General features: G+C 46.7%; 1 long non-coding RNA gene across 1 annotated transcript in view; it reads right to left on the bottom strand.

Moving 5' to 3' along the window:
• LOC308628145 overlaps positions 1-23,326 on the bottom strand; it is an 81,083-nt gene extending 57,757 nt beyond the window's left edge. The window contains exons 1-2 of the long non-coding RNA XR_014017502.1: positions 23,166-23,326; positions 21,052-21,164 (exon numbers count right to left, since the gene is read on the bottom strand). This is a non-coding gene — a long non-coding RNA (uncharacterized lncRNA). The remainder of the gene's footprint in view (positions 1-21,051; positions 21,165-23,165) is intronic.
• Between the last annotated feature and the right edge of the window lie 561 nt (positions 23,327-23,887).

Genomic DNA, 23,887 nt, shown 5'->3' with positions numbered 1-23,887 from the left:
GGGGGCTCAGCAGACAACACTGTGGACACCTTTTCTACTTCCCTGCAAGGGGCACAACACCTGGACTCCTTGACCCACTGAGATGGCACAGGGGTCAAGGTCGGGTCACAGAGGGTCACGGAGCTGCACAAAGGAAGGAGACAGGGATGCCAGGCTACTAAAAAAAAATGGTGCCTGGCACTCTATGTGACAGTGTCACACCATAACCACAGTGAGTGACCAGACTTGCATTAGGACAGCCCAAGAGTGCATTGCAGAGAAGTACCAAACAAACATAAAATCCGGTCCAGCAGGCCCACTGGGCAGAGTTGAGGGTGATTCCAAGGTTAATTGCCAGGTGTGGAAAACCCATCTGGAAGGCACGGGTGGGGTTAAAGGGCAAAGAAAAAGCCAGTTAATTACCAGCCATCAGGACCAAGCTGAGGGGAGTACAGGATGGAGTCTAGCAGGTGTCAGAGACGAGCATCAGGGCCAGGGACAGGGTGAAGGAGGGAGTAAAAAGTGGGACCTGTGGGCAGGGCTCAGGGTCATCTTTTTCCACTCCGGTGGGGTTTGTCTTGCTGGAAAAGAGCAGCATTTAATGGCTAGCTGCCATCAGCTGCAGAGCGGAGGAGGTGCCCAGGAGTGTCCGTGAAATCACACAGTCAGGAAGGCTCCTGAGCTCTGCTTTTTGGGGAGCACATCTCCCAAATTCAGAGCCCAGCTCCCCCTTTTCTGGGGATGGTGCCAGTTCCCAGGGGTAGGAGCCAGGCTCTGTGGTCCTGATCCTCACCATGGCTCTGCTGGGCTGGGGGCCTGGGTCGCGAGGAGGTTGGGGGAGGGGTTGGGGGAGGAGGCGGGCGGGGAGAGGGGCTGGAGCACCGTCTTGCTCCCAAATGAAGCAGCAGCAGAGCCAGATGGAGAGACCCGAGTCCTGGGGACATTGACAGGGCTCTGATCCAGCTGTGCCTGAAGCCGATCGACTTTTGGACTTTGTTTGATGGTGAGCCCTTGGGGAAAATTCCCTGAGCCAACAGACTCTCTTTTTGTGTATAAGCCAGTTTGAGTTGGATTTCTATCGATTGTAACCACAAAGGGTTTCAGTAATAGATAGGTAATAATACTGATATTGATCATGACTGTGCACTATTTCCTTCATAACAACTCTAGGAGGTTAAAGCTATCATCACGCCCATTTTGACATGAAGAAACTGAAGCCTGGAAAGATGGGCAAAATTTCCTAGTGCCACACAGTCTTAACTTGAGGGACCAGGGGTTCGAGTGTCTGATCCCAAGTGAGGAAAGAGATTGGGGGAAATCCCAAATTCTGCTTATATAATAGCGACTAATCCCAGTGAGGGACGAAAAGAAAGGAAATACCTAGAAAAAAACCCAATGTGGTCACAAAGGGTGATCACTGGTGATCTCAGATGTTTAGAAAGGCACCCAAAGGTGGAGAGAGGCACAGAATCAAGGAGAACATGCATGAGGGGCCCGTACCTGTGAGAACAGTCCTGGGAAGGGCTAATGTCCAGAATAAGCAGAGGCTATTGTGCAGCCACAATGTCATGAGGGTTTTTTTGTTGTTGTTGTTTTGCTTTTTTGCGGTACATGGGCCTCTCACTATTGTGGCCTCTCCCGTTGCGGAGCACAGGCTCCAGACGCGCAGGCTCAGCGACCATGGCTCACGGGCCCAGCCACTCCGCGGCATGTGGGATCTTCCCGGACCGGGGCACGAACCCGTGTCCCCTGCCTCGGCAGGCGGACTCTCAACCACTGCGCCACCAGGGAAGCCCTATGAGGGTTTTTAAAGCTACTGGAAGAGTAGAACAAGGAAGGGACAGGGCTCTGCATGGAGAAGACGCTAAAGTGTAAAGACTTGACTAAAAGGAGTCAGATTCAGCAATTTCAATTTAGCTTCCCTGTTTTCTAGTTCTTCATAGTGTTCTTCCAAAGGTAGAACCTGGGGCTGCTGAGAAGACAAGGCAGTGCTCAGATACCCAGACATGCTAAATGAGTTCGTCTTCAGCCCAGGCAAAGATGGAAGCCCTCAGATGACCTCAAAGAAGCACCGTGATTAAATACTGGGCAGCTGACCCCTGGGCAAACTGTCCATTTTCAAAAATTGTAAAAGGCTAGATTGCTTGATGATAATCCCTGGGGGAATATTCTAGAACTTTTGACCATGCAGATTGAAAACTTTTCAAAAAGAACACCGGGGTGGAGGACTTCCCCAGTGGTTCAGTGGTTAAGACTCTGCCTTCCAATGCAGGGGGCACGGGTTTGACGGGGAACTAAGATCCCGCATGCCTCAGGATACAGCCAAAAACTAAAAACAAGCAATTCAGCTCCTTCATGTATTGAAAAAAAATTATTTAAAAAAACAAAAGAACACGGGGAACAACATGGGTTCAAGTCCCCCACCGCTGCCCCCCACCACCAAACACCTTGGACTCTTTTGTGATCCAACAGGTGCAATCTGGTAAGCATTGTATACCTAAAATAACATCAGCCGAGCAGTTGACAAAGTCTCGTTCTTGAAATGGAGGAATGTGGACCAGATGAAAATAAGATGAGGTGGATCCCTAGCTAGTTGAAAAACAGAGCCCAAACAGAAAGATGAACGCTTTGAAGTCTTGTTGAGGTCGGGGAGGGGGGGATCCTAGATCTGTGCCAGCGGCTGTGTCCTTCCACCCGCCCAGCCCTAATGGTGTCCCCGGAGTGTCCTTGGACGCCACTGATGGCGCAGGAATCAGAGCCGCACCACGGTCGAGGGTATCAGTGCTGGGGACTGAGGCAAATCCATCAGCTAGCCGCTCCCTGCTGACCCTAGGAAACTCACTTCCGCTCTCAGAGCTGCAGTTTCTTTCTTTGTCTGCGCAATGGGGATAAAAACAACCCCATTCCCCACCCGCCCCCAGCGATGTCATCCATAGGGCTGAGGCCGGGGATGTGAAACACACAGTTCGGAGTCCGGCCATGACAGCTAATGCCTGTGTCATCACTAGGCTGTTGCCTTAGTGCTGGCCATCTCTGTGCCACCCCACTGCCCCAACCTGGGAGGCACGGGACCTGGATCCCTGCTGTCTTGGCTCCAACTCACAATAGCCTTGTTACTTTGGTCAAGTCACTCCACCACTCCAAGCCCTGGTTTCCTCATCTGTAGACACAGCTTTCAAAGCCTTGAACAAAGATGTCAAAGGCACTTGTGTCAAATATGTGGGCAACTAGAAGCTCAGAGGGACAATAAATGTAATAAATAACCAAATCGTGAATGACGCAAACTCATTTCATCTGGATGGAATAAGAGGCCAAACCAACAAGATCAATAAAAATCGAGTCAGAATATATGTCAGTAAAAACACTGAGAATTAAAAATGAAACACAGCAGAACATGCAGGGTAGGGGCATGGCTATTTTGTCAGCTGCCTGTGTGAAAATAAGATCTAGGGAATAACCCAAATGTCCAAAAGTAACATGTGAAATAGTTAATGAACCAAAGTGACCTGGGGAACCATGTACAGTTCTGAAGGCTGAGAAGTAGGTGTCAGAATATTCTGACACCTTGGAATTTAAATGGAAATTATGCTACAAGATAAAAAGCCAAAAACCAAATAATATCTACTTGATAGACATAGTTATGTAGAAGTGTTACATGCAAATTTATAGCAGTTGGTGGAAATGTTCTCTAAAAGTTGTACCCTCACCCCCAGAACAAAAGAAAGTCTGGTAGTTTTCGTTGCCATGGAGTTAATGTCAGTGAGTAATGCATGGGACTGCTAAAAGCTGATGTAGCTTTAGTTGTATCAGTGGAAGTATAATGTCTCTATAATGTGCTGGCCCCAGGGGCTGGTCCAGGTACCAGGTATGGCAATCTCCTAAGAGCCCATCCAGGTAACAGGCGTGATGGAACATGGTGATGGGTGTGGCCATCCCACACAAACTGATTCAAGTATACTTCTGGACTGACCTTTTGAGAAGAAAATTAACAATACCTCCCAGATAGATGGAGGAATCAAATGTGGAAATGAACTCACTGTACCACTAAAAGAAAATAGGAATAAACATTTATCTGCACCTGGAAGGGATGAAAGCATCCTAAAGATAAAATTAATGGGAATAATCATAAAGGAAAATATTGGTAGACATAAAAAATTTTAAACTTCTCAGTCATAAATTACCATAACAAAATTAAAAGACAAGAAAATAACTGGGAAACATATATGACAGATAATGGGTAATTTTGTGTGTGTGTGTGTGTGTGTGTGTGTACATAGCACAAGACTAACAGAAAAACAGGCCAAAAAACACAAGCAAGTACTTTAAAGGAAACTAAATGCAAATGGTCTATAAGAAATTAAAAGATGCTCAAACTCAACAACAACAAAATAAATGCAAATAAAAACAGTAAGCTAGGGACTTCCCTGGTGGCTCAGTGGTTAAGAATCCACCTGCCAATATAGGGGATACAGGTTTGATCCCTGGTCCGGGAAGATCCCACATGCTGTGCAGCAACTAAGCCTGTGTGCCACAACTACTGAGCCCACGAGCCCACATCTACCAAAGCCCGCATGCTCTAGAGCCCGTGCTCTACAACAAGAGAAGCCACTGCAGTGAGAAGCCCGTGCACCGCAACGAAGAGTAGCCCCCGCTCGTCCCCGCTCGCTGCAACTAGAGAAAGCCCATACGCAGCAACAAAGACCCAACACAGCAAAAAAGTAAGTACAAATTTTAAAAAGATCAAATAAAACAAAACAACAACAGTAAGCTAACATGTGTCTTTCAAGATGGCAAAAATAGATGATGGTATATACAAGGGTCCAGGGACAGGGCAACAGTGTAGCTGGGGTTGCTAATTAGAGTCTCCCTCCTGGCACTCAGTAGCTGAGTGTCTTTGAGTAGTTTATTTAGCCTTCCAAGTCATACACTGAAGATAATCATAATTCCTGTCTGACAGGCTTGTCAGGAGGATTGGCTGAGATTACTCTCACCCAGTGGTGACACTTCGTGAAATTTTTTCTAATTAGAGGCAAGCCAGCCGGGTGTGGCTAAATAATTCATGATACATTTATAAGGTGAATTATTGCACAGACATTAAGCATATTATAAAAGACTATTTCCTAATGAAAACTGCTAGAGATATTATGATCCCAGTATTGTAAAGTAAAGTATGATATACTTTTTTATATACAGAAAAAAAAATAGCCAACATTTTGTTTCTTCTTTCATCTCTAGGTGATGGGCTTTACAGGGTTTTTTTGTTTTTTTTGTTTTTAGCAAAAACAAAAGCTATAAGGACAAAAACGGTATTGAAACTAAACAAAGTCAAAATGAAGCAAAATATCTTATATTGTGCCCTGACAATGTCAACTGGCATGTTTAGATTGCTGGGAACCTTGAATTACATGAAGCAGTTGGGGAACATGATTATGTGCAGCCTGGAAGAGACAAGGTTGTGTGGGGGCCATAACGTCTGTCTGCAAATGTTTGATGGATGTCACATCAGGGTGTGTCCCGATTTTGCCCCTTGGAACAGCATGCCACCTGCCTCTCAATGACAGTACCATCCAAGGAAGATTAGGACTCCAAGGTCTACGGGACTTGAGGTCACACTTGGGCCCTTGGGGAGACTCTCCCAGTTGCTGGTGGGCATCTTGGCCCAGGGGAGCAGGCATGGACCCAACTCTTCTGGGGGTATGGATTTGATAACTTCTTTCTTTCCTTCTCTTTAAGATGGCGAACTGTAAGATGATTAATTATGGGACAAAGAGGAGGGGTCAGTGTAATCATCCACGGACTGAGAGTATGAAAGGGGGGAGTGGTTAACATGAACTCAGGAATATTCTACCTTGCACAGAAAAAATGAATGTTGGATTCATTTCTGAGACTTTCCACCCTGCTGCTCTGTGACTTACTGTAGCAGAGATAAAACTAGTCCAGAAGTTGCTTCATCACAGTTGAATAAAATTTAAATAATTTCTCAGTGGACTAGGTCTGTAAAAGCTGGGTTAAGAAGAAGAAGGTAACCCAATGATACAGATCAAACCTAACCCCAGGAGTGGAGGCTGTGTCACAGGTTTCCAAGTGGGAGTCAATTAATCATCAATAAGGATCCACATCACTGGCCACAACAGAGTCAATGTGACTGTTGAGGTAAATATTGGAGGCAAGCAGATTTGGCACCCGATATCCATTCCCCACCCAAACGTGTAGGTCCCTAAATATATGTACCCATAAAAGAGCTTGTTTCTTCTTGTCTTTCTGCTTCTGTCCTCAAGGTCACAAGACAGCTGCAGGAGCTCCTGCTTTCACATCCATGTCCCAGAGAGGGAGGAAGGGAATATCTCCACAACGGAGTCAACTCTTTTTAATATACCTTCCCAGAAGTCCCACATCATTTAGGTGGGCTGCCTGATCCAGAAGTGGACAAGTGACCCAGAACCACTAACCAGCACACCTCATGTCCCATTCCCAGTGACCAGTCCAGAATGGGCAGCTGGTCCTGTCATTGACATTCCCAGACGTCTGTCACCTGGGCTGCTAAGAGGGCAGGCTGTGAGCTGAGCTTCTGGCAGCCAACTCACAGCCACCTCTAGGGGTGGAGGTGGAGGATAAGAGGGAGGCAAAGCAGAGAGGTGGGGTGACTAAGACCCAGTCCTGCTGACGTCACCAAGTCTGGCCAGTCTTGGATTTTCCATACAGGGCCAGCAGTGTGAATGCTCACCTTCAAACCGTGGGGGGCCAGACTGCTGGGTGATGGAGGCAGATTTAAAATGTGACAGAATGGGAAGGTAAGCAAACAGAAAAGGTCGTATTTTCTAAAGTGAGGAGCATTTTCTCTGTATTTTAAACCATAGATAAAAAGGAAGGTCTTTGGGGATGTTTCCTGGCCTGGCCTTCTGAACCTGTGAGTTATGTGTTGCTCACTTAAAAGCATCTCTGTTCCTCGGAGTGGGAGGCCCAGAGAGAGCCAGGGGCAAGCAAGGCCAGTGGGGAAAGATGGGCGATTCAGGAATAGTACCTGGGACTACAGGGCAGCCATCTGGAGAAAAAAGGTTGTAATAGGGAAGAACAAATCTGACTCCATATTAGATTCGTGTCTTTTACTTTAACCCTTGTATTCTATTGCCTTTGCTCTGAGTTAAGAATGTTGCCTATAGCCTAAAATATACAGGACAGCCCATGCTCAAGACTCTGACCTTTAAGGGTGTAACACTTTTCCATTCATATAGAGATTAAAAGTTGCAGAACAGAGAATACCATTTGTCTTGTTGGAGGTTTGCAGGAACATGGTGACCTGACCTACATGGACAGCTGCAAGAACAAAGGATTCCGACACCAAGAAGTCTGCAACAACCCATCACCCACCCCTCACCTGGCCTTTAAAAGTGTTTTGCTGAGGGGCTTCCCTGGTGGTGCAGTGGTTGAGAATCTGCCTGCCAATGCAGGGGACACGGGTTCGTGCCCCGATCCAGGAAGATCCCACATGCCGCGGAGCGGCTAGCCCCGTGAGCCACAACTACTGAGCCTGCGTATCTGGAGCCTGTGCTCCGCAACAGGAGAGGCCGCGATAGTGAGAGGCCCACGCACCGCGATGAGGAGTGGCCCCCACTTGCCGTAACTAGTGAAAGCCCTCACACAGAAACGAAGACGCAACACAGCCATAAATAAATAAATAAATAAATAAATTTTTTTTAAAAAAAGTGCTTTGCTGAAACCCTTCCGTTCTGGGTTTTTTGGGCACGAGCCACCCATCTCCTTGCATGGCCCTACAATAAACCCTTCTCTGCTCCAAACTCTGACATTTTGGTTTGTTTGGTCTCACTGTGCATCGAGCACACGAACTCACATTCGGTAGCGAGGTGAACCCACACTTCAATTACTACATATCCAACCAAAAGCTACACAGATCAAATAGTTAAATGTAAAAAAATGAAACCATACAAGTACTAAAAGAAAATAAGAATACTTTTTTCACTTCAGAGGGAAGAATACCTTTATTAGCATAAATACAAAACCAAAAAGCAAAATAATTTGATGAAAATAACTACATAAAAATCAAGTTTTCTCTGTATGGCCAAACCTACCACAAACTCAAAGGTCAAACTGAGAAAAACTATTTTAATTAATATCACAGACAGCACAAATATCCCTAATATATAAAGACTCCTCTAAATCAATAAAAGACCAACAGTCAAGTAGAAAAAAGGGCAAAGGATGTGAACTGACAAGATACAGGAATGGGAATACAAATGGTCCTGAAGCATTGGAAGAAACACTCAACATCATTCAAGGAAAGAAAATGCAATTTACATTTACACCAAGATACCATTTTTCATCTTTCAGATGGTCTAACTTTAAGCACATGCCGTATTCAAAAAGGTGTTTGGAAACAGGCACTTCTATTCATTCTAGTTTTTTGTAGAATAGGACGGTTTTGATGGAGAGCAATTTTGCAACATCAAAACTGCAAATGCACTTATCCCTTTACCTGGGAACTCTGCTTCTGAGAATTCATCTACAGAAATTCTTACACGTGTGAGCTGCGCGCACATATATGGATATTTAGGCAACATCGCTCGTATTTGCCAAAGACGGGATACAACCCAAACGTCTAACATTCTGTAACGAGTTAAATAAGCAGTAGTACAGTATGCTGTCCTTTATGCAACAAAATAAAGTTGTAGTTTGTGCAAAGAATAGCCCCGACAGGATCCTTAGGAATCTGACACTGATGGTTGCCTCTGGGGGTCCAGGGAGTCAGGCTGAGAGGGAGACTGTTCTCCACACGCTGGTTTGAATCTCTGACACTTTGGACCATGGACAAGGGTTATCGATTAAAAATACTTTTTAAAATTAAAAAAGTAAGATACCTGTGTTCTTTTTTCTCCCCAGGGGCAGCCAGAGACAGCAGGTAAGTAGCTGGGTGCCCAGGTGGACGCCATACCCCTGACTCCTGGCCGGGTCACCACTGCCTGGCCAGATATCCTAGGCGTCAAGACCACAGGATGGAAGGTCTGGGGCCAGACCTCAGCTGTGTGCCGTGTGGAGGCGTGTTCCACGCTCACTTGTGGCCATCACCTCACGTCTGGGGGCCTGCTGGAACCCACTCCTCTGCTCGGAAGTTTTCATCTAATTGTGAATTAATTAGTACACATTAGCGGTGAATCCTATAGCCTCTCAAAATCCTTTTGGAGGCAGGCAGAGGAGAACATGTTTTAAATCTGAAATAATTAAAATGGCACAGTTACTTGTGCCCCCTAGGTACCGGGGAAGGGGAGGGGTTCATGGATGCTGAGCCAGTTCATGACCAGGGCACTGTTCACAGCTCCAGGTCCCCTCATTTGACCTCTCCCCGGGGCAGTTTTCAAACAAAACCCCTCAATCTGCTCTTTTCACTGCACCTCAGTTAGAAACAAACTCTCACCGACCTTGGACCCTGAGCGGGGGTGAGCCCATCGCAGGGTCCCACGGCTTCTTCAAGGACATGGCTGCACTGTGACTCTGGGCTCTGTCGCAGTGTCACTACACTCCGGTTCCTGGCTCAGAGTCTGTCTTCTGAATCCCCGCAGCTGTGGGTGATGGCCTGCTGCTAAATCCCTAGTGGGCCCAGCTTGGCACTCGGCTCCTTGGCGAGCTCCCAGCAATCACGCTGTGAAGGACGGGCGTCCTTGTGGCCCTCGAGGGCCTGGCCAACTGCCTGTGGATGTGTGCAGATGTTGAAGGCTGTCTAGACCCCTCTGGAAGGTTTGCATCTACTCAGGGCTTCCCTCAAGGCCCACTCGAGGCTGGCTGTCAGAGGAGTCCAGCAGAGAACCTGGGTTACTCTTACAAATGACCAGATGGAGACTGTTGTTTGTTTGTTTGTTTATCTATCTATTTTTAGCAGGGGAAGATTTGTTTTGGTTATATCTTTTTTTTTTTTTTTTTTTTTTTTTTCTTTTTGCGGTATGCGGGCCTCTCACTGTTGTGGCCTCTCCCGTTGCGGAGCACAGGCTCCGGATGCGCAGGCCCAGCGGCCATGGCTCACGGGCCCAGCCACTCCGCGGCATATGGGATCCTCCCAGACCGGGGCACGAACCCGTATCCCCTGCATCGGCAGGCGGACTCTCAACCACTGCGCCACCAGGGAGGCCCCTGGTTATATCTTTTTAAAATTAAATTGAAGTACAGTTGATTTACAATGTTGTGTTATTTTCTGCTATACAGCACAGCAATTCACGTATACATGTATATAATGCATACATATATGTTCTTTTCCAGATTCTTTTCCTTTATAGGTTATTACAAAATATTGAGAATAGTTCCCTATGCTATACAGTAGGTCCTTGTTGGGTATCTATTTTATATACCGTAGTGTGTATCTGTTAATCCCAGCCTCCTAATTTATCCCTTCCCCCGCCTTTCCCCTTTGGTAACCATAGATTTGTTTCCTATGTCTGTGGGTCTATTTCTGTTTTGTAAATAAGTTCATTTGTATCTTTTTCTTTTTTTTAGATTCCACACATAATATATTTGTCTTTCTGACTGTTTTTCGATGAGGTAAGGAAATGCTGAGTAACAGGCCTGGAGCAGCCCCTCTGTGGATGAGCCTACGTGGGTGTGTGTGTGCACGTGCGGCGCGCACCTGTGCACAAGTGCACGTGCATGAATGCTTGCACGTGGGCTCAGTGTGCATGCGTGATCGTGCACGTGTGTGCACTGTGTCCACGTGGGCACCAGGCAGGTGCAGACATCCCCCGGCAGCTGCACAGGTCTGCTCCGTGGTCTGACTAGCGTCTCCTTCCCGTTCATCAGAGGTTTTACACACGGAAAGGTTAGAGAAATTGGCCACCTGCCGTGCGAGATCAAAACATCTGGGTGCCTGGCGTTGGCCAACAGGGCTGTTTCCGCGGGCAGAGGCGCTGCCTGGCGAGACATCAGCTGACCTGTCAGTGGACAGGGAAACAGAGTTGTTTCCTGTGCCTTTGATGTTGGGGCCCTGTGGGGTCAGCCTGGGCATTTGTTCTGTGCCCACTTTTCTGGCTCAGGAGGAAAGTAGGCCCACGCTGCTGGGCAGGAAGCACAGCTGCCAGCATTTCTGGTTAAGGACATGACGAGGGAGGAAGAAAAGAAGAAGGAGAGAGGGCGTGGGGGAGGGGAAGAGGAGGGTCTACCAACTTGGACTGGAGGGGAGGGGACCCCGATGAGGTTTGGAGAGGGCAAGCAGGGAGCTTGGCACAAACCCACACCTGCGTTTCTCTCTGGAAATCACTCGCATGCAGGCTGGCGGGAAGCAGCATAGGCCCCGCTACCTGGGCCTCCTCCGTGTCTGGCTGGCTGGGTCTCAGATCCACAGCAGTCATTTCTGGTCAGCTCTGGGCTCTAGACTATGGCCTCAAGGAGACCGTCAAGGTGGCCGAAAGGATCTCCTCACCACCATGGTGTCCTGGCTTGTTTGGGGGGACCGGAGAGCCCTTGCAGCTAACCTGCTGGGGACCTCCGGGAAATGACGCTCCTGCCCTGGGCCTCACCTTCTTATAAAAGGCATGTTGAACTCTAATTGCAAAGTGGACTATTAAAGTATTTATCTGAGGGGAATGGAGGGTTTGGAAGTGGAAGCCAGGGGTAGTTTGTTCAATGCGGAAATGCACGGTGTGCACGTACACGGGGGACTTTTCCTGAAAGCACAAAATATTGCCACAGTGCTATTAGGAGGTCCTGGATCCCCAGATACACACGTGGGTGGAGGAACATCTGTAGCAGCAGAAGGGGGTCGACGGTCCACGACCGCATGTCTGTATGAAGGCCAGCGTGTGTGTGTGTGTGTGTGTGTGTTGGGGTGAAGGGGACTCCAAGGACCCCTGAGTAGTGTATGGAAAGTAAAAGTACCCAACACTCAGCTCAAGCAATTGTTTTTCTCCTGGAGGCTAAAATTCACGGGCAGGTAGCCAACAGGCACATTAGGATAAGAGATGTAATCTGTTTCAAATACGTTTGCAAAATACATCTCGACGCAGTGAGCGCGCAGCGCGTCCTAACCCGTGTGACGCTGCCTTGGCTCGGTGGCCACCCCGGGCGCACCGGAGCTCACAGGCCAGCGTTTGCAAAGCCCAGCCCTCACTTCTCCCTCGTCCACTTCCCTCCGGGGTGGATAAACACATTCCCAAAGACCACAGCTGGGGTGTCTGGGAGCCAACAGAAGCTGCTGCTCCCTGCCTCGCTGGAGCCGTCGCTGCTACCGTAGCAAAGACTCGAAATCTCCAGGTTGGAAGACACCCCAGAGGTCACTCACCCCTCTGATGCAGGAAGCCCAGGTCCCTGCAGATATCCTCCTGCAAGGGCCTGGGTTCTGCTCCTGGGTAAAGCGCTGCCCCTGCCTGCACCGCACTGCTGTCCTTCCCCACATCTAAAGTTTCCAGGTCTGCAGTGCCACCATTCTTCAGGCAATAGCAAGCCAGCACTTATTGGGCATTTACTGTGAGCCTGGCACCGTCTAAGCACTTTATCTGCATTGCCTCATTGGACCCACCCGGCAACGTTTGAGAGAGATACCGTTATTACCCCATTTTACAGATGTGGAAGTGGAAGCTGGAGGTCTTAAAGGATTTGCTCCAAATCCTGCCATCCGTGGAATGAGTGTGGAGTCTGGGCTTGAACCCAGGTTTTTTCAACTCTGAATCCCAGCTCCTTGTCACCAAACTCCCTGTTCTCCCGACTCCACATGGACATGCACACAAGGCTTCTCTCAGACCTACGCAGGTCCACCCCACCTCACTCCTCTCCTGGAAACATCCTCTAGCTTTTTTCCAGATCCCTCCCACCAACCTCTACAATTTCATATCCCCAAAGGGCAGGGGTTCCCTTTGCTCAGAACTGAGTAAACAATAAAACGCAGTGGCTCAAAGCACCCCGGTGAGGGTCGGACAGACCCGACTTAGCATTCTGCTTTAGCCTCAGCAAATGCCTGTCTCCTGTTTCGCATGGGTAAGAATAGAGACCTACCCATAGGGTGGGTGTGAGAGTTAAACATGATAAAACAGAAAGAGCTCCCAGCCGGTGTTTGCACAGGAGCGGCAGCTCTGCTAAGGGGGTGTGTAGTGACAGATGTGATAAGGGAAGGAGGACATGTGGGTGGATGTCGGCCACCAAGTTTCACTCCGTCCCCAACTTCTGACTTTAAGAATCTCCCACCAGCAGGAGAGGGTTTGCTCAAGGACACACACACTAGGAACCCTCAGACCTCAGCCTGGCCGTGGCTTTCTCACTCCACGTTAGCATTTCCTGGGGAAACACCTGCAGGAGTGGGAAGGGGGTGGGCACAGGGGCTGGGGAGACTGAAGGCTCCCCTTCAGGAAGCCAAGGAGAAGGTGGGCTCACCCACACTCGGGCGGTGGGCACAGACCTCTAATCTGGCTGCTGTGGGGTTCCCTGTGCCATCTTGGCCAGCTGCCTCCTCTTGAGGCCTTGGGTCTTCCCACCCTTTAGGGATGATGGGGAAGTCAGTTCTGAAGTTCATGAATTCCCAGGCACGAAGGTGTTGTACAAACATAGACTTTTAAACAAAGGTCCTCATGTCTTCAAACCTCACCTTCTCTAAGAATCCTCCCTGCCCTCCTCCGAGGTCCTCCCTTGACCTTTGGAGCTAAAGTGACATCCTACCTACCCCGGGCCCCCTGTCAGGCTCCACCCATGGACCTGGCTTTATTCTTCCTTCATAGCACACATTGCTAACCGATCTTATATGTCTATTTCATGTTTGGTTTATTGTGCCTCCCCATGACCCCCACTAGAATGCCAGCTGCGCCAGGCAGAGACCTGAGTCTATCCTCTTCCCTGCTAATCCCATGGCCTAGAATGACTCCTGGCACCACAAACAAGCTCAGTAAATACTGGTTAAATGAACAAATGAACGAATGAAGGAATGATTCTTTATATCATTTCAGAAAACTACAAAACTCAGTATGTCAGAGCTGTAAGTGACATTTTCAAATAGGACCCTGTGTTCTGATGGTTTATTCAGACCATTAAAAAATATGCTCAGATTAATGGGCTTCCCTGGTGGTGCAGTGGTTGAGAGTCCGCCTGTCGATGCAGGGGACACGGGTTCGTGCCCCGGTCTCGGAATATCCCACATGCCGCAGAGCGGCTGGGCCCGTGAGCCATGGCCGCTGAGCCTTCGCGCCTGGAGCCTGTGCTCCACAACGGGAGAGGCCACAACAGTGAGAGGCCCGCGTACCGCAAAAAAAAAAAAATGCTCAGATTAAAAGGGCCTGGAAACAGCTCAGGTATCCCTTGATAGGAGGACGGATCAGCAAGCCGTGGTGTATTCGTGTGATGGAATACAACTCAGCAGTAAAAAGAATGAAGGACAAAACATGGATAAATCTCAAAACATTAGGTTGAACGAAGAAAGCCAAACACAAAAGAGTGTCTGATGCATGTTTCCATTCACATGACTTCTAGAACAAACAAAACAATCTAGGATGCTAAAAAGCAAAACAATGTTTGCCTCTGGGGCGCGGCTGGGGATAGGGATTGACTGGGAAGGAGGATGAGGGAATTTCTCAGGTGATGGACCAGACCCTATATCTCGATAGAGGGTGGGTTTTACTCATCAAGTGGTCCACTTAAGATGTGTGCATTTTAATGTATGTACAACTTTTATCTTAAAAAAGAAAGATATAAACAAATACTGCACTGTAATTAATAACACGCATGCTGAGGTATTTAAGGGTGAATATTTGCAACTTACTTCGAAATGCATCCTAAAAGTGAGATGAGGACTTTCACTTCCAGGAAGTTGGAACAGGCATACTTATGCATTCCTCCTGCCACCCACCACTAAAAACCCTGGACATTATATACAATACAAACATAAGAAGATTCTGGAAGGTGGAGAGAAGACAGACTGATACGGACCTTGGGACGGGTAGAACAGAGTGGTGAGCTCTCTGGTTTCTTTTTGCCTTGTGTATCCCAGGCGAGGTACTGAAGAAGCCGGGAACCCAGAAATTCCAAAAGAGAGCAAACAAAGAGGAAGCTCCCACAAAAGCCTGCTCTCTCTACCAAATGGCCCGGAAAGGGCCAGCCCAGCAAGAAAGAAAAGTTTTAGGCAATAACTATTCCACTCTAGCCAAACACCACAGAAAATACTGCAGCCTTACTTTCATCAGCAAAGGCCAAGGGGAGCCCTGACGTCCACCCTCATCACCAGGCTGAAACATGCCCCTACCACCCTGCCCCACCCTGCCTGCCTCCCACCCCAGGGTGGGGTCTGAGAAGGCTGAGCAGGGAGCTGAAACTTTCATCCCCACTCAGTGGTCACAACTTCCTCCCCAGTGTCAGCGGAGACCACGCGGGGAGGCTGGACTTTCATCCCCACACAGCAGTAACAAGGAGCAAGGGTGGTATCTAGGAGACCTAGTGGGGAGTCAGGACCCTCTTAACCTCGCAGGGGTAGCAAGGCCACGTGAGGAATAGCATCAAGGCACTCTGACACCACCACATGGGGGAGCTATCAGTGGAAGCCTAGCACTTGTACCCACACCCAGCAGTAAGAAGGAGACCCCTTCCTTGGGTGTCAAAGGAGGCCAAGTGAGGGACCTGGACTTCCACCCCACATGGCAGTAATGAGAGAGCTCACTGCCACTCCCCCCGCCGCCCACCTTCACCCACAATGTCAGAGGAAGCCAGTGAAAACAGATCGAAATAAGATACAGAGTCTCAAAACATAATACCCCAAATGTCAAGCTTTCAGTAGAAAATGGCTCATCATACCAAGAACCAGGACGACCTCAAACTGAATGAAGAAAGCCAATGAATAAATGCTAACACCAAGATGACAGAGATGTTAGAATTATCTGACAAACATTTTAAAGCAACCACCATTAAAATGCTTCAAAGAGCAATGACAAATACTCTTGAAACAAATTAAAAAATAGGAAGAGAGATAAAATATAAAGAACTAAATGGAATATTTATCACAGAAAAATACAGTAATCACAACAGCAACAACCAAAACACCCACCTGAATGGAGGCACTCAACAGCAAAATAGAGGAACACAGTGACCTGGAAGATAGGACAGAATTAAATATCCAATCTGAACAACAGAGAGAAGAAAACAGGCTGGGGGTTAAAAAAAAAAAAGAAGTAGGAACAGAGCCTCAGGGACCTGTCTGGCTATAGCAAAAGATCTAACTTCTGTGCTCTCCAAGTTCTGGTAAGAAAGGAAAAGAGGGCAAAACTGAAAAAGTACTCAATTAAATAAGGGCTTAAAACATCCCAAGTTTTGCAAAAAAACAAAAGCACAAACAAAAACACACCGATTTAAGAAGCTGAGCAAACTTCAAACAGAATAAACCCAAAGAAATCCATATCAAGGTACATCATAGTCAAACTTCAGAAAAACAAAGAGAAAAATATATATATTGAAAACACAGGGAAATGACACTACCTATGGGGGAAAAAATTTGAATGACAGCGAGTACTCTCATGTGCTGAAAGAAAAGACCTGCCAACACAGAACTGTATATTCAGTTGAAAGGTCCTTTCCAATGAAGGATCCTTCAGGAATGAAAGGGAAATTAAGACATTGTCACAAAAAGAAAAACTAAGAATATTTACCACTAGCAGATATATCAATACCACAGAAGAATGGCTAAAAGGAGTTTCCTAAACAGACAAGAAACAATAAAAGAAAGACTTCTGGAATGTCAGTAAGGAAGAAACAGCATAATAAGCAAACATATTGGTAATACTGGTAAATACAATGGACTTTCCTTTTCCTCTTAATTTTTCTAAATTAGGTTGACAGTTGAGGCAAAAACTGTAACACTGCTAATGTGATTCAAAATGTATATAGAAGAAATATTTAAGACAATTATAAACAGGGAGGGGGGGCTTCCCTGGTGGCGCAGTGGTTGAGAGTCCGCCTGCCGATGCAGGGGACGCGGGTTCGTGCCCCGGTCTGGGAGGATCCCACGTGCTGCGGAGCGGCTGGGCCCGTGAGCCATGGCCGCTGAGCCTGCGCGTCCGGAGCCTGTGCTCCGCAACGGGAGAGGCCACAACAGTGAGAGGCCCGCGTACCGCAAAAAAAAAAAAAAAAAAAAAAAAAAAAAAAAAAAAACAGGGAGGGGAAAGGGACGTAAAAAGAGATAAATGTTCTATAGTTGACTCAAACCTGCTAAATGATGACGCTAGTAAACTACGGTCTCAACAGATGCAAAAAAAATCATTTGATATAATCCAACAGATATTCCTGGTAAAAACTCTTGGCAAACTAAGACTAGATGGGAACTTTCTCTATCTGATAAGGGGCATCTACTAAAAACTAATAGCTAACATCATTATTAATGGTGAAAGACTGAATATTCTCCTCCTAAGATCAGAAACTCTCACAGATTCTATTCCACATTGTACTGAAGATTCAATCCAGAGCAATATGGCAAGAAACAGAAATAAAAGCGAGCTAGATTGGAACTAGAGAAGTAAAGCCGTCCTCATTTGCAGATGACATGAGAATCTATGTAGAAAATCCTATAGAAACAAAAAGTTACTGGAATGTAAAAAGTGACTTTAGTAAAGATATGCGGTACAAGATTAATGTACAAAAAGTCAATTGTATTTCTGTATACTTTCAATGAACAACTGGAAATTGAATATTTAAAAATATCACTTACAATAGTATCAAAAAGTATAAAATATTTAGGGTAAATCTGACAGAAGATGGACAATATCTATACACTGAAAATTACAAAACATTGCTGAGAGAAATTAAAGAGAACCTAAATAAATAGAGAGATACTGAGTTCATGGGTTAGAAGACTCAATATTTTTAAAAAGATTTTTTTAACTGAATGAGTCTTTAAATTCTATAGTGCTTTACAGTTTTCAAAAGTTTCACACACATGATTTCATATAATCCCATAATAACCCTTTTTCCCCCTACCCCTATATTACTCCCCCCCACTTCCCTCTCCCCACTAGTAACCACTAGCTTGTTCTCTATATCTGTGAGAAGACTCAATATTTTTAAGGTGTAAATTCTCACCAAATTGATCTGTAGATTCAATGTAATTCTGATCAAAATCTCAGCAGATTTTCTGTAGAAATGGACAAGCTGATTCTGAAACTCATATGGAAATGCAGAGGACTTAGAATAATCAAAACAACTTTGCAAAAGAAAAGCAAAGTTGAAGAACTTACATCGCTTGATTTCAAGACTTATTATAAAGTTACAATAATCAGGACAGTGGAGTAAAGATAAGCACAAACACCAATGGAACTTCAGAATCAAGAGTCTAAAATTAGACTCATTTATGGACAACTGATTTTTAACAAAGGTGCAAAGCAATGCAGTGGAGAAATGATAATTTTTTCAACAAATGTTGAGGGCACACTGGGATATCCAAAGGCCAAAAAAGTGAACTTTGATCTATACCTCATACCATTTACAAAAATTAACTCAAAATGGATCATCATAGATTGAAATATCTATAGCTTCTAGAAGAAAATTTTCATGACCCTGGGTTAGGCAAAGATTTCTTAGATACAAAGCCAAAAGCATAATCCATAAGAGAAAAAAATGATAAATTGGACTTCTTTAAAATTAAAAACAAAAAGTCATTGTTAAGAAAATGAAAAGACAAGTTATAGTCTGGAAGAAAACATTTGCAAATCATGTCTAATAAGGGGCTTATATTCATAATATATAAAGAACTGCCAAGACTCAATAATAAGAAAACAACCCAATTTTTTAAAAATGGGCAAAAGTCTTTTCTTTTTTTTAAATAAACTGGGTAATGTTCTTCCTTAATGCAAATATGAATGCAACTTCTTTTTCCTAAGAACATGGATTAGAAGTCCCATGGGAGTCAAGGTCAGGCTCACTATGGCGTTGTTTCAACCACACTTCTACTATATTAATCACCACTATCAGAGAAACCCAGATTAAGATCTTTTAAATAACAGCTTATATTTACTGAAAATTCTCTCTCTCTCTCTCTAAATATATATATAAATATATACATATATATGTGTGTATATATATGCAAAATATTTAAACAGACATATCACCAAAGGACATATGTGAATGACAAACAAGTATACGAAAAGATGCTCGTTATTATTAGTCAGAGAGATGCAAATTAAAATCACAAAGAGTTCTCACTACGCATGTATTAGAATGATTATGACAGAAAGTCTGACTGTAATAAGCTCTAGTGAGGACAGGGAGCAACTGGAATTCTCACATTTGGCTATAGCGGGTTTTTAGAAATGATGGGGAGATCCCTAACCAAATCTTTTCAAACCCCACTCAAGGAATCCATTCAAGGAACTGTCTTAACTTTTTCCCTGCCCCATTGCCTCTTCACAGGGCCACGGTAAAGCCAGCTTTCCAGGGTCACACAAGGTCACCCCCAGCAGCAGTGAGCTTCTCACATCAAGCAATCTGGAGTAGATTAGTTTAAAAACAATCTTTCTGGTATTTTCTTGGAGGCCCCAGACTGCCCTCTTTAGGTTTGCTTGTCCTTGGATTGAGGTGACTTCAAAGGCGGCACAGTGCCCAGTGCAACGGAAGAGAGGAAGGCAGAATGCACCCCGACTCTGCAATCTGTTCCTAACAGTTTTTTGAGGGTTGAACACAACTCTCGGTGTGTGTCAGCGCTTGAGCTGCGCGTTTCTGTCTGACTGTGTCTCTGCCTAGGTGGTAGGACGGGCCCCGGGCTGAGGCCAGGAAGGACCTGCTCTAAAGCCGATAAAGCCAACGCCCTTATGTCAGGAACCCTGTGGTTTTTCTGTCTTTGGAAGCAGCAGGAAGTACTTTTCCCCCAAAACACAGCCCTGTATATTGCTCGCGGGAACAATTCGCACACATCGGGCTGGGAGACCCTGAACACCCAGGGCTGTGTGCTTCATTTCAGGCGAACTGGACACAGTTTTCTCCCTTACACTTTGGAACTTCGAGTTCCGTGCCTGCCCCTCGCCTTCCGGGGATGCGCGGGGGAAGGCAGCCTTCAGGCTGGGCTGGAGAGGGGCAGGCTGAAGCCCCACCGACCTGCCGGGAGCGCGTCCGTCCGTGCCAGACCGCACAGAGGTGCCGGCGCAGCCTAACCTTGACCTTGGCCGCGGTGAGGCTGGGCGTCCGCCCGCGCGCGCCGGAGCCCCAGACCCGGACAAAGTCTGGCTGCTAGTTAAGTTTTGCTGTCTTTTACTTTTCCTAAAATAATTCCGGGGAGTTTCCATCACTCTGAAATGACCTGCGAAAACTCTCCGGAGCTAGAAATCAATCAACTCAAAAAAGCATGCTGATTTTTTTTTTCCTTTCTTTTTGAACCCGTGGTTGGTGCGTAACGGGAGCTGTCAATCTAGAAGCCCCCTGGGCCTCAAGTGAATCTGCAGAGCTGGGTATTTTTAGAGAGCGCGCTTTCTGAGATTCCAGCTGGTGGACCCCGAGCCGGCTCCTGTCGCCCTCAGGGAGCACGTGGATTTGCAGAATATGATGCAACCCAGCGTGGGCTCAACCGATGCAACGCGCACCGAACTGTAGCCTGAGAAGCTCCTGGACACACAGAAGGCCAGCTCACATCCCTCGTCAATTTCACTTTTTTTTTTTTTTTTTTTTTTTAACTCTCCACAGGTTCAGATGCCGTTTGGCTGGGGAAAGGGATTTATCAAAGATTTATAAATGGAGCAATCTACTAGTAAAAATAACAATCATCACATCATCTCACAGGGTGGCAGGATATTTTGTTTTTCTTTGGCAATGATCCGTAACTGAGTCATTGATTCAAATATACCCTACGAAGTACACATTTTTCTACGGAATGTCTCCCTAAGTAAAATTTGCTGGCTTGCTTCTGGATTAGGAGCCTGGTGAAGCTGACCTTGGCTGCAGGGAATTGCTTCCCATCCACGCAGGCACTCTCTGTATCCCTCCGTCTGGCAGGGATCTGGGCTGCTTTGGGCTTTGTCGTCTGTTCTTTCCCCTGAGCCCAGCACAGGGCTTAGAACAACGGAGGCCCTCGTCCACATCCACTGGGGACCCAAGCTCTTCAGCTGTAAAGTGGGACAATAATGCTTGCCTTACCAGCTTGAGAATGTCCTTGTAGGGATCCAGCTTGTAAAGAAGAGAGATGCTGGAGGCTGCACACCTCAGCCTTCAGCCGTGTCCTATCCCCTCCAGCTCCTCACTTCGCCCATCTGTGAAATAAAGGAAAGAAAATAACTGTATCAGTAATGTTAGAGTCATCATTACAAAATCTTAACATTTGTTCATTCTGGAACGTGGGTACTTAGGTGTTTGTTATATTATTCTCTGCCTTTTTCTGTATTTTTCAGTCTCCTGCCCCAATAAAAGAAGAGGAAGGAAAAATGTTTAAAGACTTGTAGAAAATCTGATTTCCTGCAGTTGGACATTCTCTGGTCTTGGGTACAGGGAAATGCTCAGTAAACCGGACTCCTGGAGGAATGAGCAGCATTACTATCACTCATCTCGTTTCTGCCTCTTCCTTTGTTCCAGGAATTTACTGAGACCCAGCAGTAGGTTTCACCCCTACTCCCACCCCCAGCTGTGTAAGGCAGCTGTTTGCTCACCAGGCTCTTCGACTTGGGATAGAAGTTTTCTAGTTGAAGGCAGGTGAGTCCAGAATGATGTCATTTATAACCTTCTGATTCAATTTCTTCCAAACCTACCCACCCCCTGCCGCCAACCATCCCGACCTGTCCTAAGCAGAAGCACACGTGTATGAAAAGAAACTTCTATCTGTAGTCAGTAAAAATGTGCTTTGTATAACACAATCCCAAACTTTCTTGGGCTTCACGAACACACATGGCTCAAGAAAACTCGTATGGACATTTCCACTCCCCTAACTTAAAAACAGCCCAACTAAATTAAGTAACAACAACAACACAGAGTTGTTTCCCACAAAGTTTGCTGTGCTCTCACCACCAGTTTTCAGCCTGAAACAATTTCATGCTTGAGTTATTAACTTATGAAAATAGGCACAAAAGGGGAAAAATGCGAACAGATCTTCAACTATATTATTAGTCATTGCTACAGCTGACTGCATTCCGGCACAAAGGCATGTTATTCTGCCTGAGTATCTCAGCTTTGAACAAAATGTAGCTCGCTAATGGGTTATGCCTCGTATACCTTTTTGTAATCATTACATTGCCGTTCTCTGTAATTTATCCCGGTTTCCATTAGGCGTGTGTGCGTTAGGCGGGCGTGCACTCGAGCACACCCACACACACACATGCACACACACATATCTTTTAAGTCCCCTTTCATTTGTGGCCGAAAAGAAAGGTCATGCAGCTGCCAATCATTTTAGGGAAACACCAATGTATTGATAAAGATAATACTTGGAAACCAGAGTGATGGGTGAATGTGTGTGTAGATCCTGAAAATATTGGTGGTTGGGGGGTAGCAACATGCGTAAAGGAAGGGAATCTAGAAGCAGTCTGGAGAAGATGGAGGCAGAGTGGGAGAGTCTGATCAAGCTCACTTCGGGGGTCTCTATTCAGGAGGGGCAGCTCTGGAGTGAAAGTCCCCCGGGGTGGGGTGGGGGGAGGGGAACGGCATCTTTCTCACTTGCTCAGTGCACTCAAGTCTCCTGTGTGAGCAGTGAGATTCCAGGCAAGAGCCCCGTTTGGGGATGTTTCTGGCTGGGGTTCAGAGGTGTTGCCCCAAACCAGTTTGAGTCAAATGAATAATGAAGCCAAGTTTTGAGCCTATTGATTTTCGCTCCTGTAAAGTCCAGAACTGGACTTAGAAATCAAGGCTTTTGAGTATTCACTTCTGGAAACGACAGCAAATAGAGCCGGTAAGAAAATCATCTGGGGAAAGAAATACAGAAGGGATATGAAAAGCCTGGAGAAGACCAAGATGTCCACAGGCAAGTATGAATCCCTAGAAGCACCTCCTAAACAGATCAGAGGCTGGGATCCGGAAGCAGCACCCCCCCACCAAGAGCAGGCCCCCCCCCCAATTCTCAGCCAGCAAGAGAACCCCCTGGCATCTTCCCCATGAGTGGATAATGGGATTCTCCACCAGACACTTAGCCGGCCAGGAGAGGTAGCACTTGGGAACCAAATGGGCCCTTTTAAGTTCTTTGAAGTGTTAACGAATGCTTTGATTTTGTGCTTTCCTCCTCATTAAGACAAATGTGGCACCCCTTTGCCCCGGGAACCTGATCTCACCTCCCAAGCCAGCTGCTCATCCTTCTATTCAGATGAGTCCAAGCCCTGCTGGGGGTCTCCTCCTGTCAGGTAGCAGAGATGCCTATCTTGCCGAAGATCTCTCTGTCAGGGCTCTGCCAGGGCCTCCAAGCCTCGTGCTGCTCTCAGAGCCCAGGACATAGCACCACCAGGTCCCAGCTCACATAAAAACACAGAGGTGCTTGTGTTAACGCTCAGCTCACAATGGCCTGTTAGGTACCAAGCAAACTCAGGCATGTTAAATTTGTCGGATGCTGTGCCCCGTGGAGGGGACCAGGCTGGACAGGACTCGGAGGACAGAGCCCCACCCCCAACCCAAAGATCTGGAATCTTTAGAGATTATGAAGCCCAACTGTGCCCTCACCCCTCTTTTACCCATGACACACTGGGTTCGACTGGGGCAGAACTGGAACTGGAAGCAGCTGGCATTGAACCCCTGAGGCTCATCTGCCATCATCTTCCCCCACCGAAGCTCTCCCTCTCCCTCCTAATGCAGGACAAATTCAGTGGGATGAAAGCCTGCAGACAGAAGGAACTGGGGGTCCTGTGGTTTATTCAGAGGCCACTGAAAGCAGCCAGGCAGCCTCTCACAGCCAGCGCCAGCTGGGGAAACAGGCCAGGAGGGCAGAACTCTGTGCCCCAGAGGCGCGGGCTGAGCCCATGGGGACAGTCCTCGAGATGGCTACAGCCTGTGATGGGGACCT

This window comes from Mesoplodon bidens (genome assembly GCF_964165515.1).
Source record: "Mesoplodon bidens genome assembly, chromosome: 14".
In the NCBI taxonomy this organism is placed as follows: domain Eukaryota; kingdom Metazoa; phylum Chordata; class Mammalia; order Artiodactyla; family Ziphiidae; genus Mesoplodon; species Mesoplodon bidens.
Note: the sequence above shows the minus strand (reverse complement) of the source record. Positions and strands in the feature narration are given on the sequence as shown.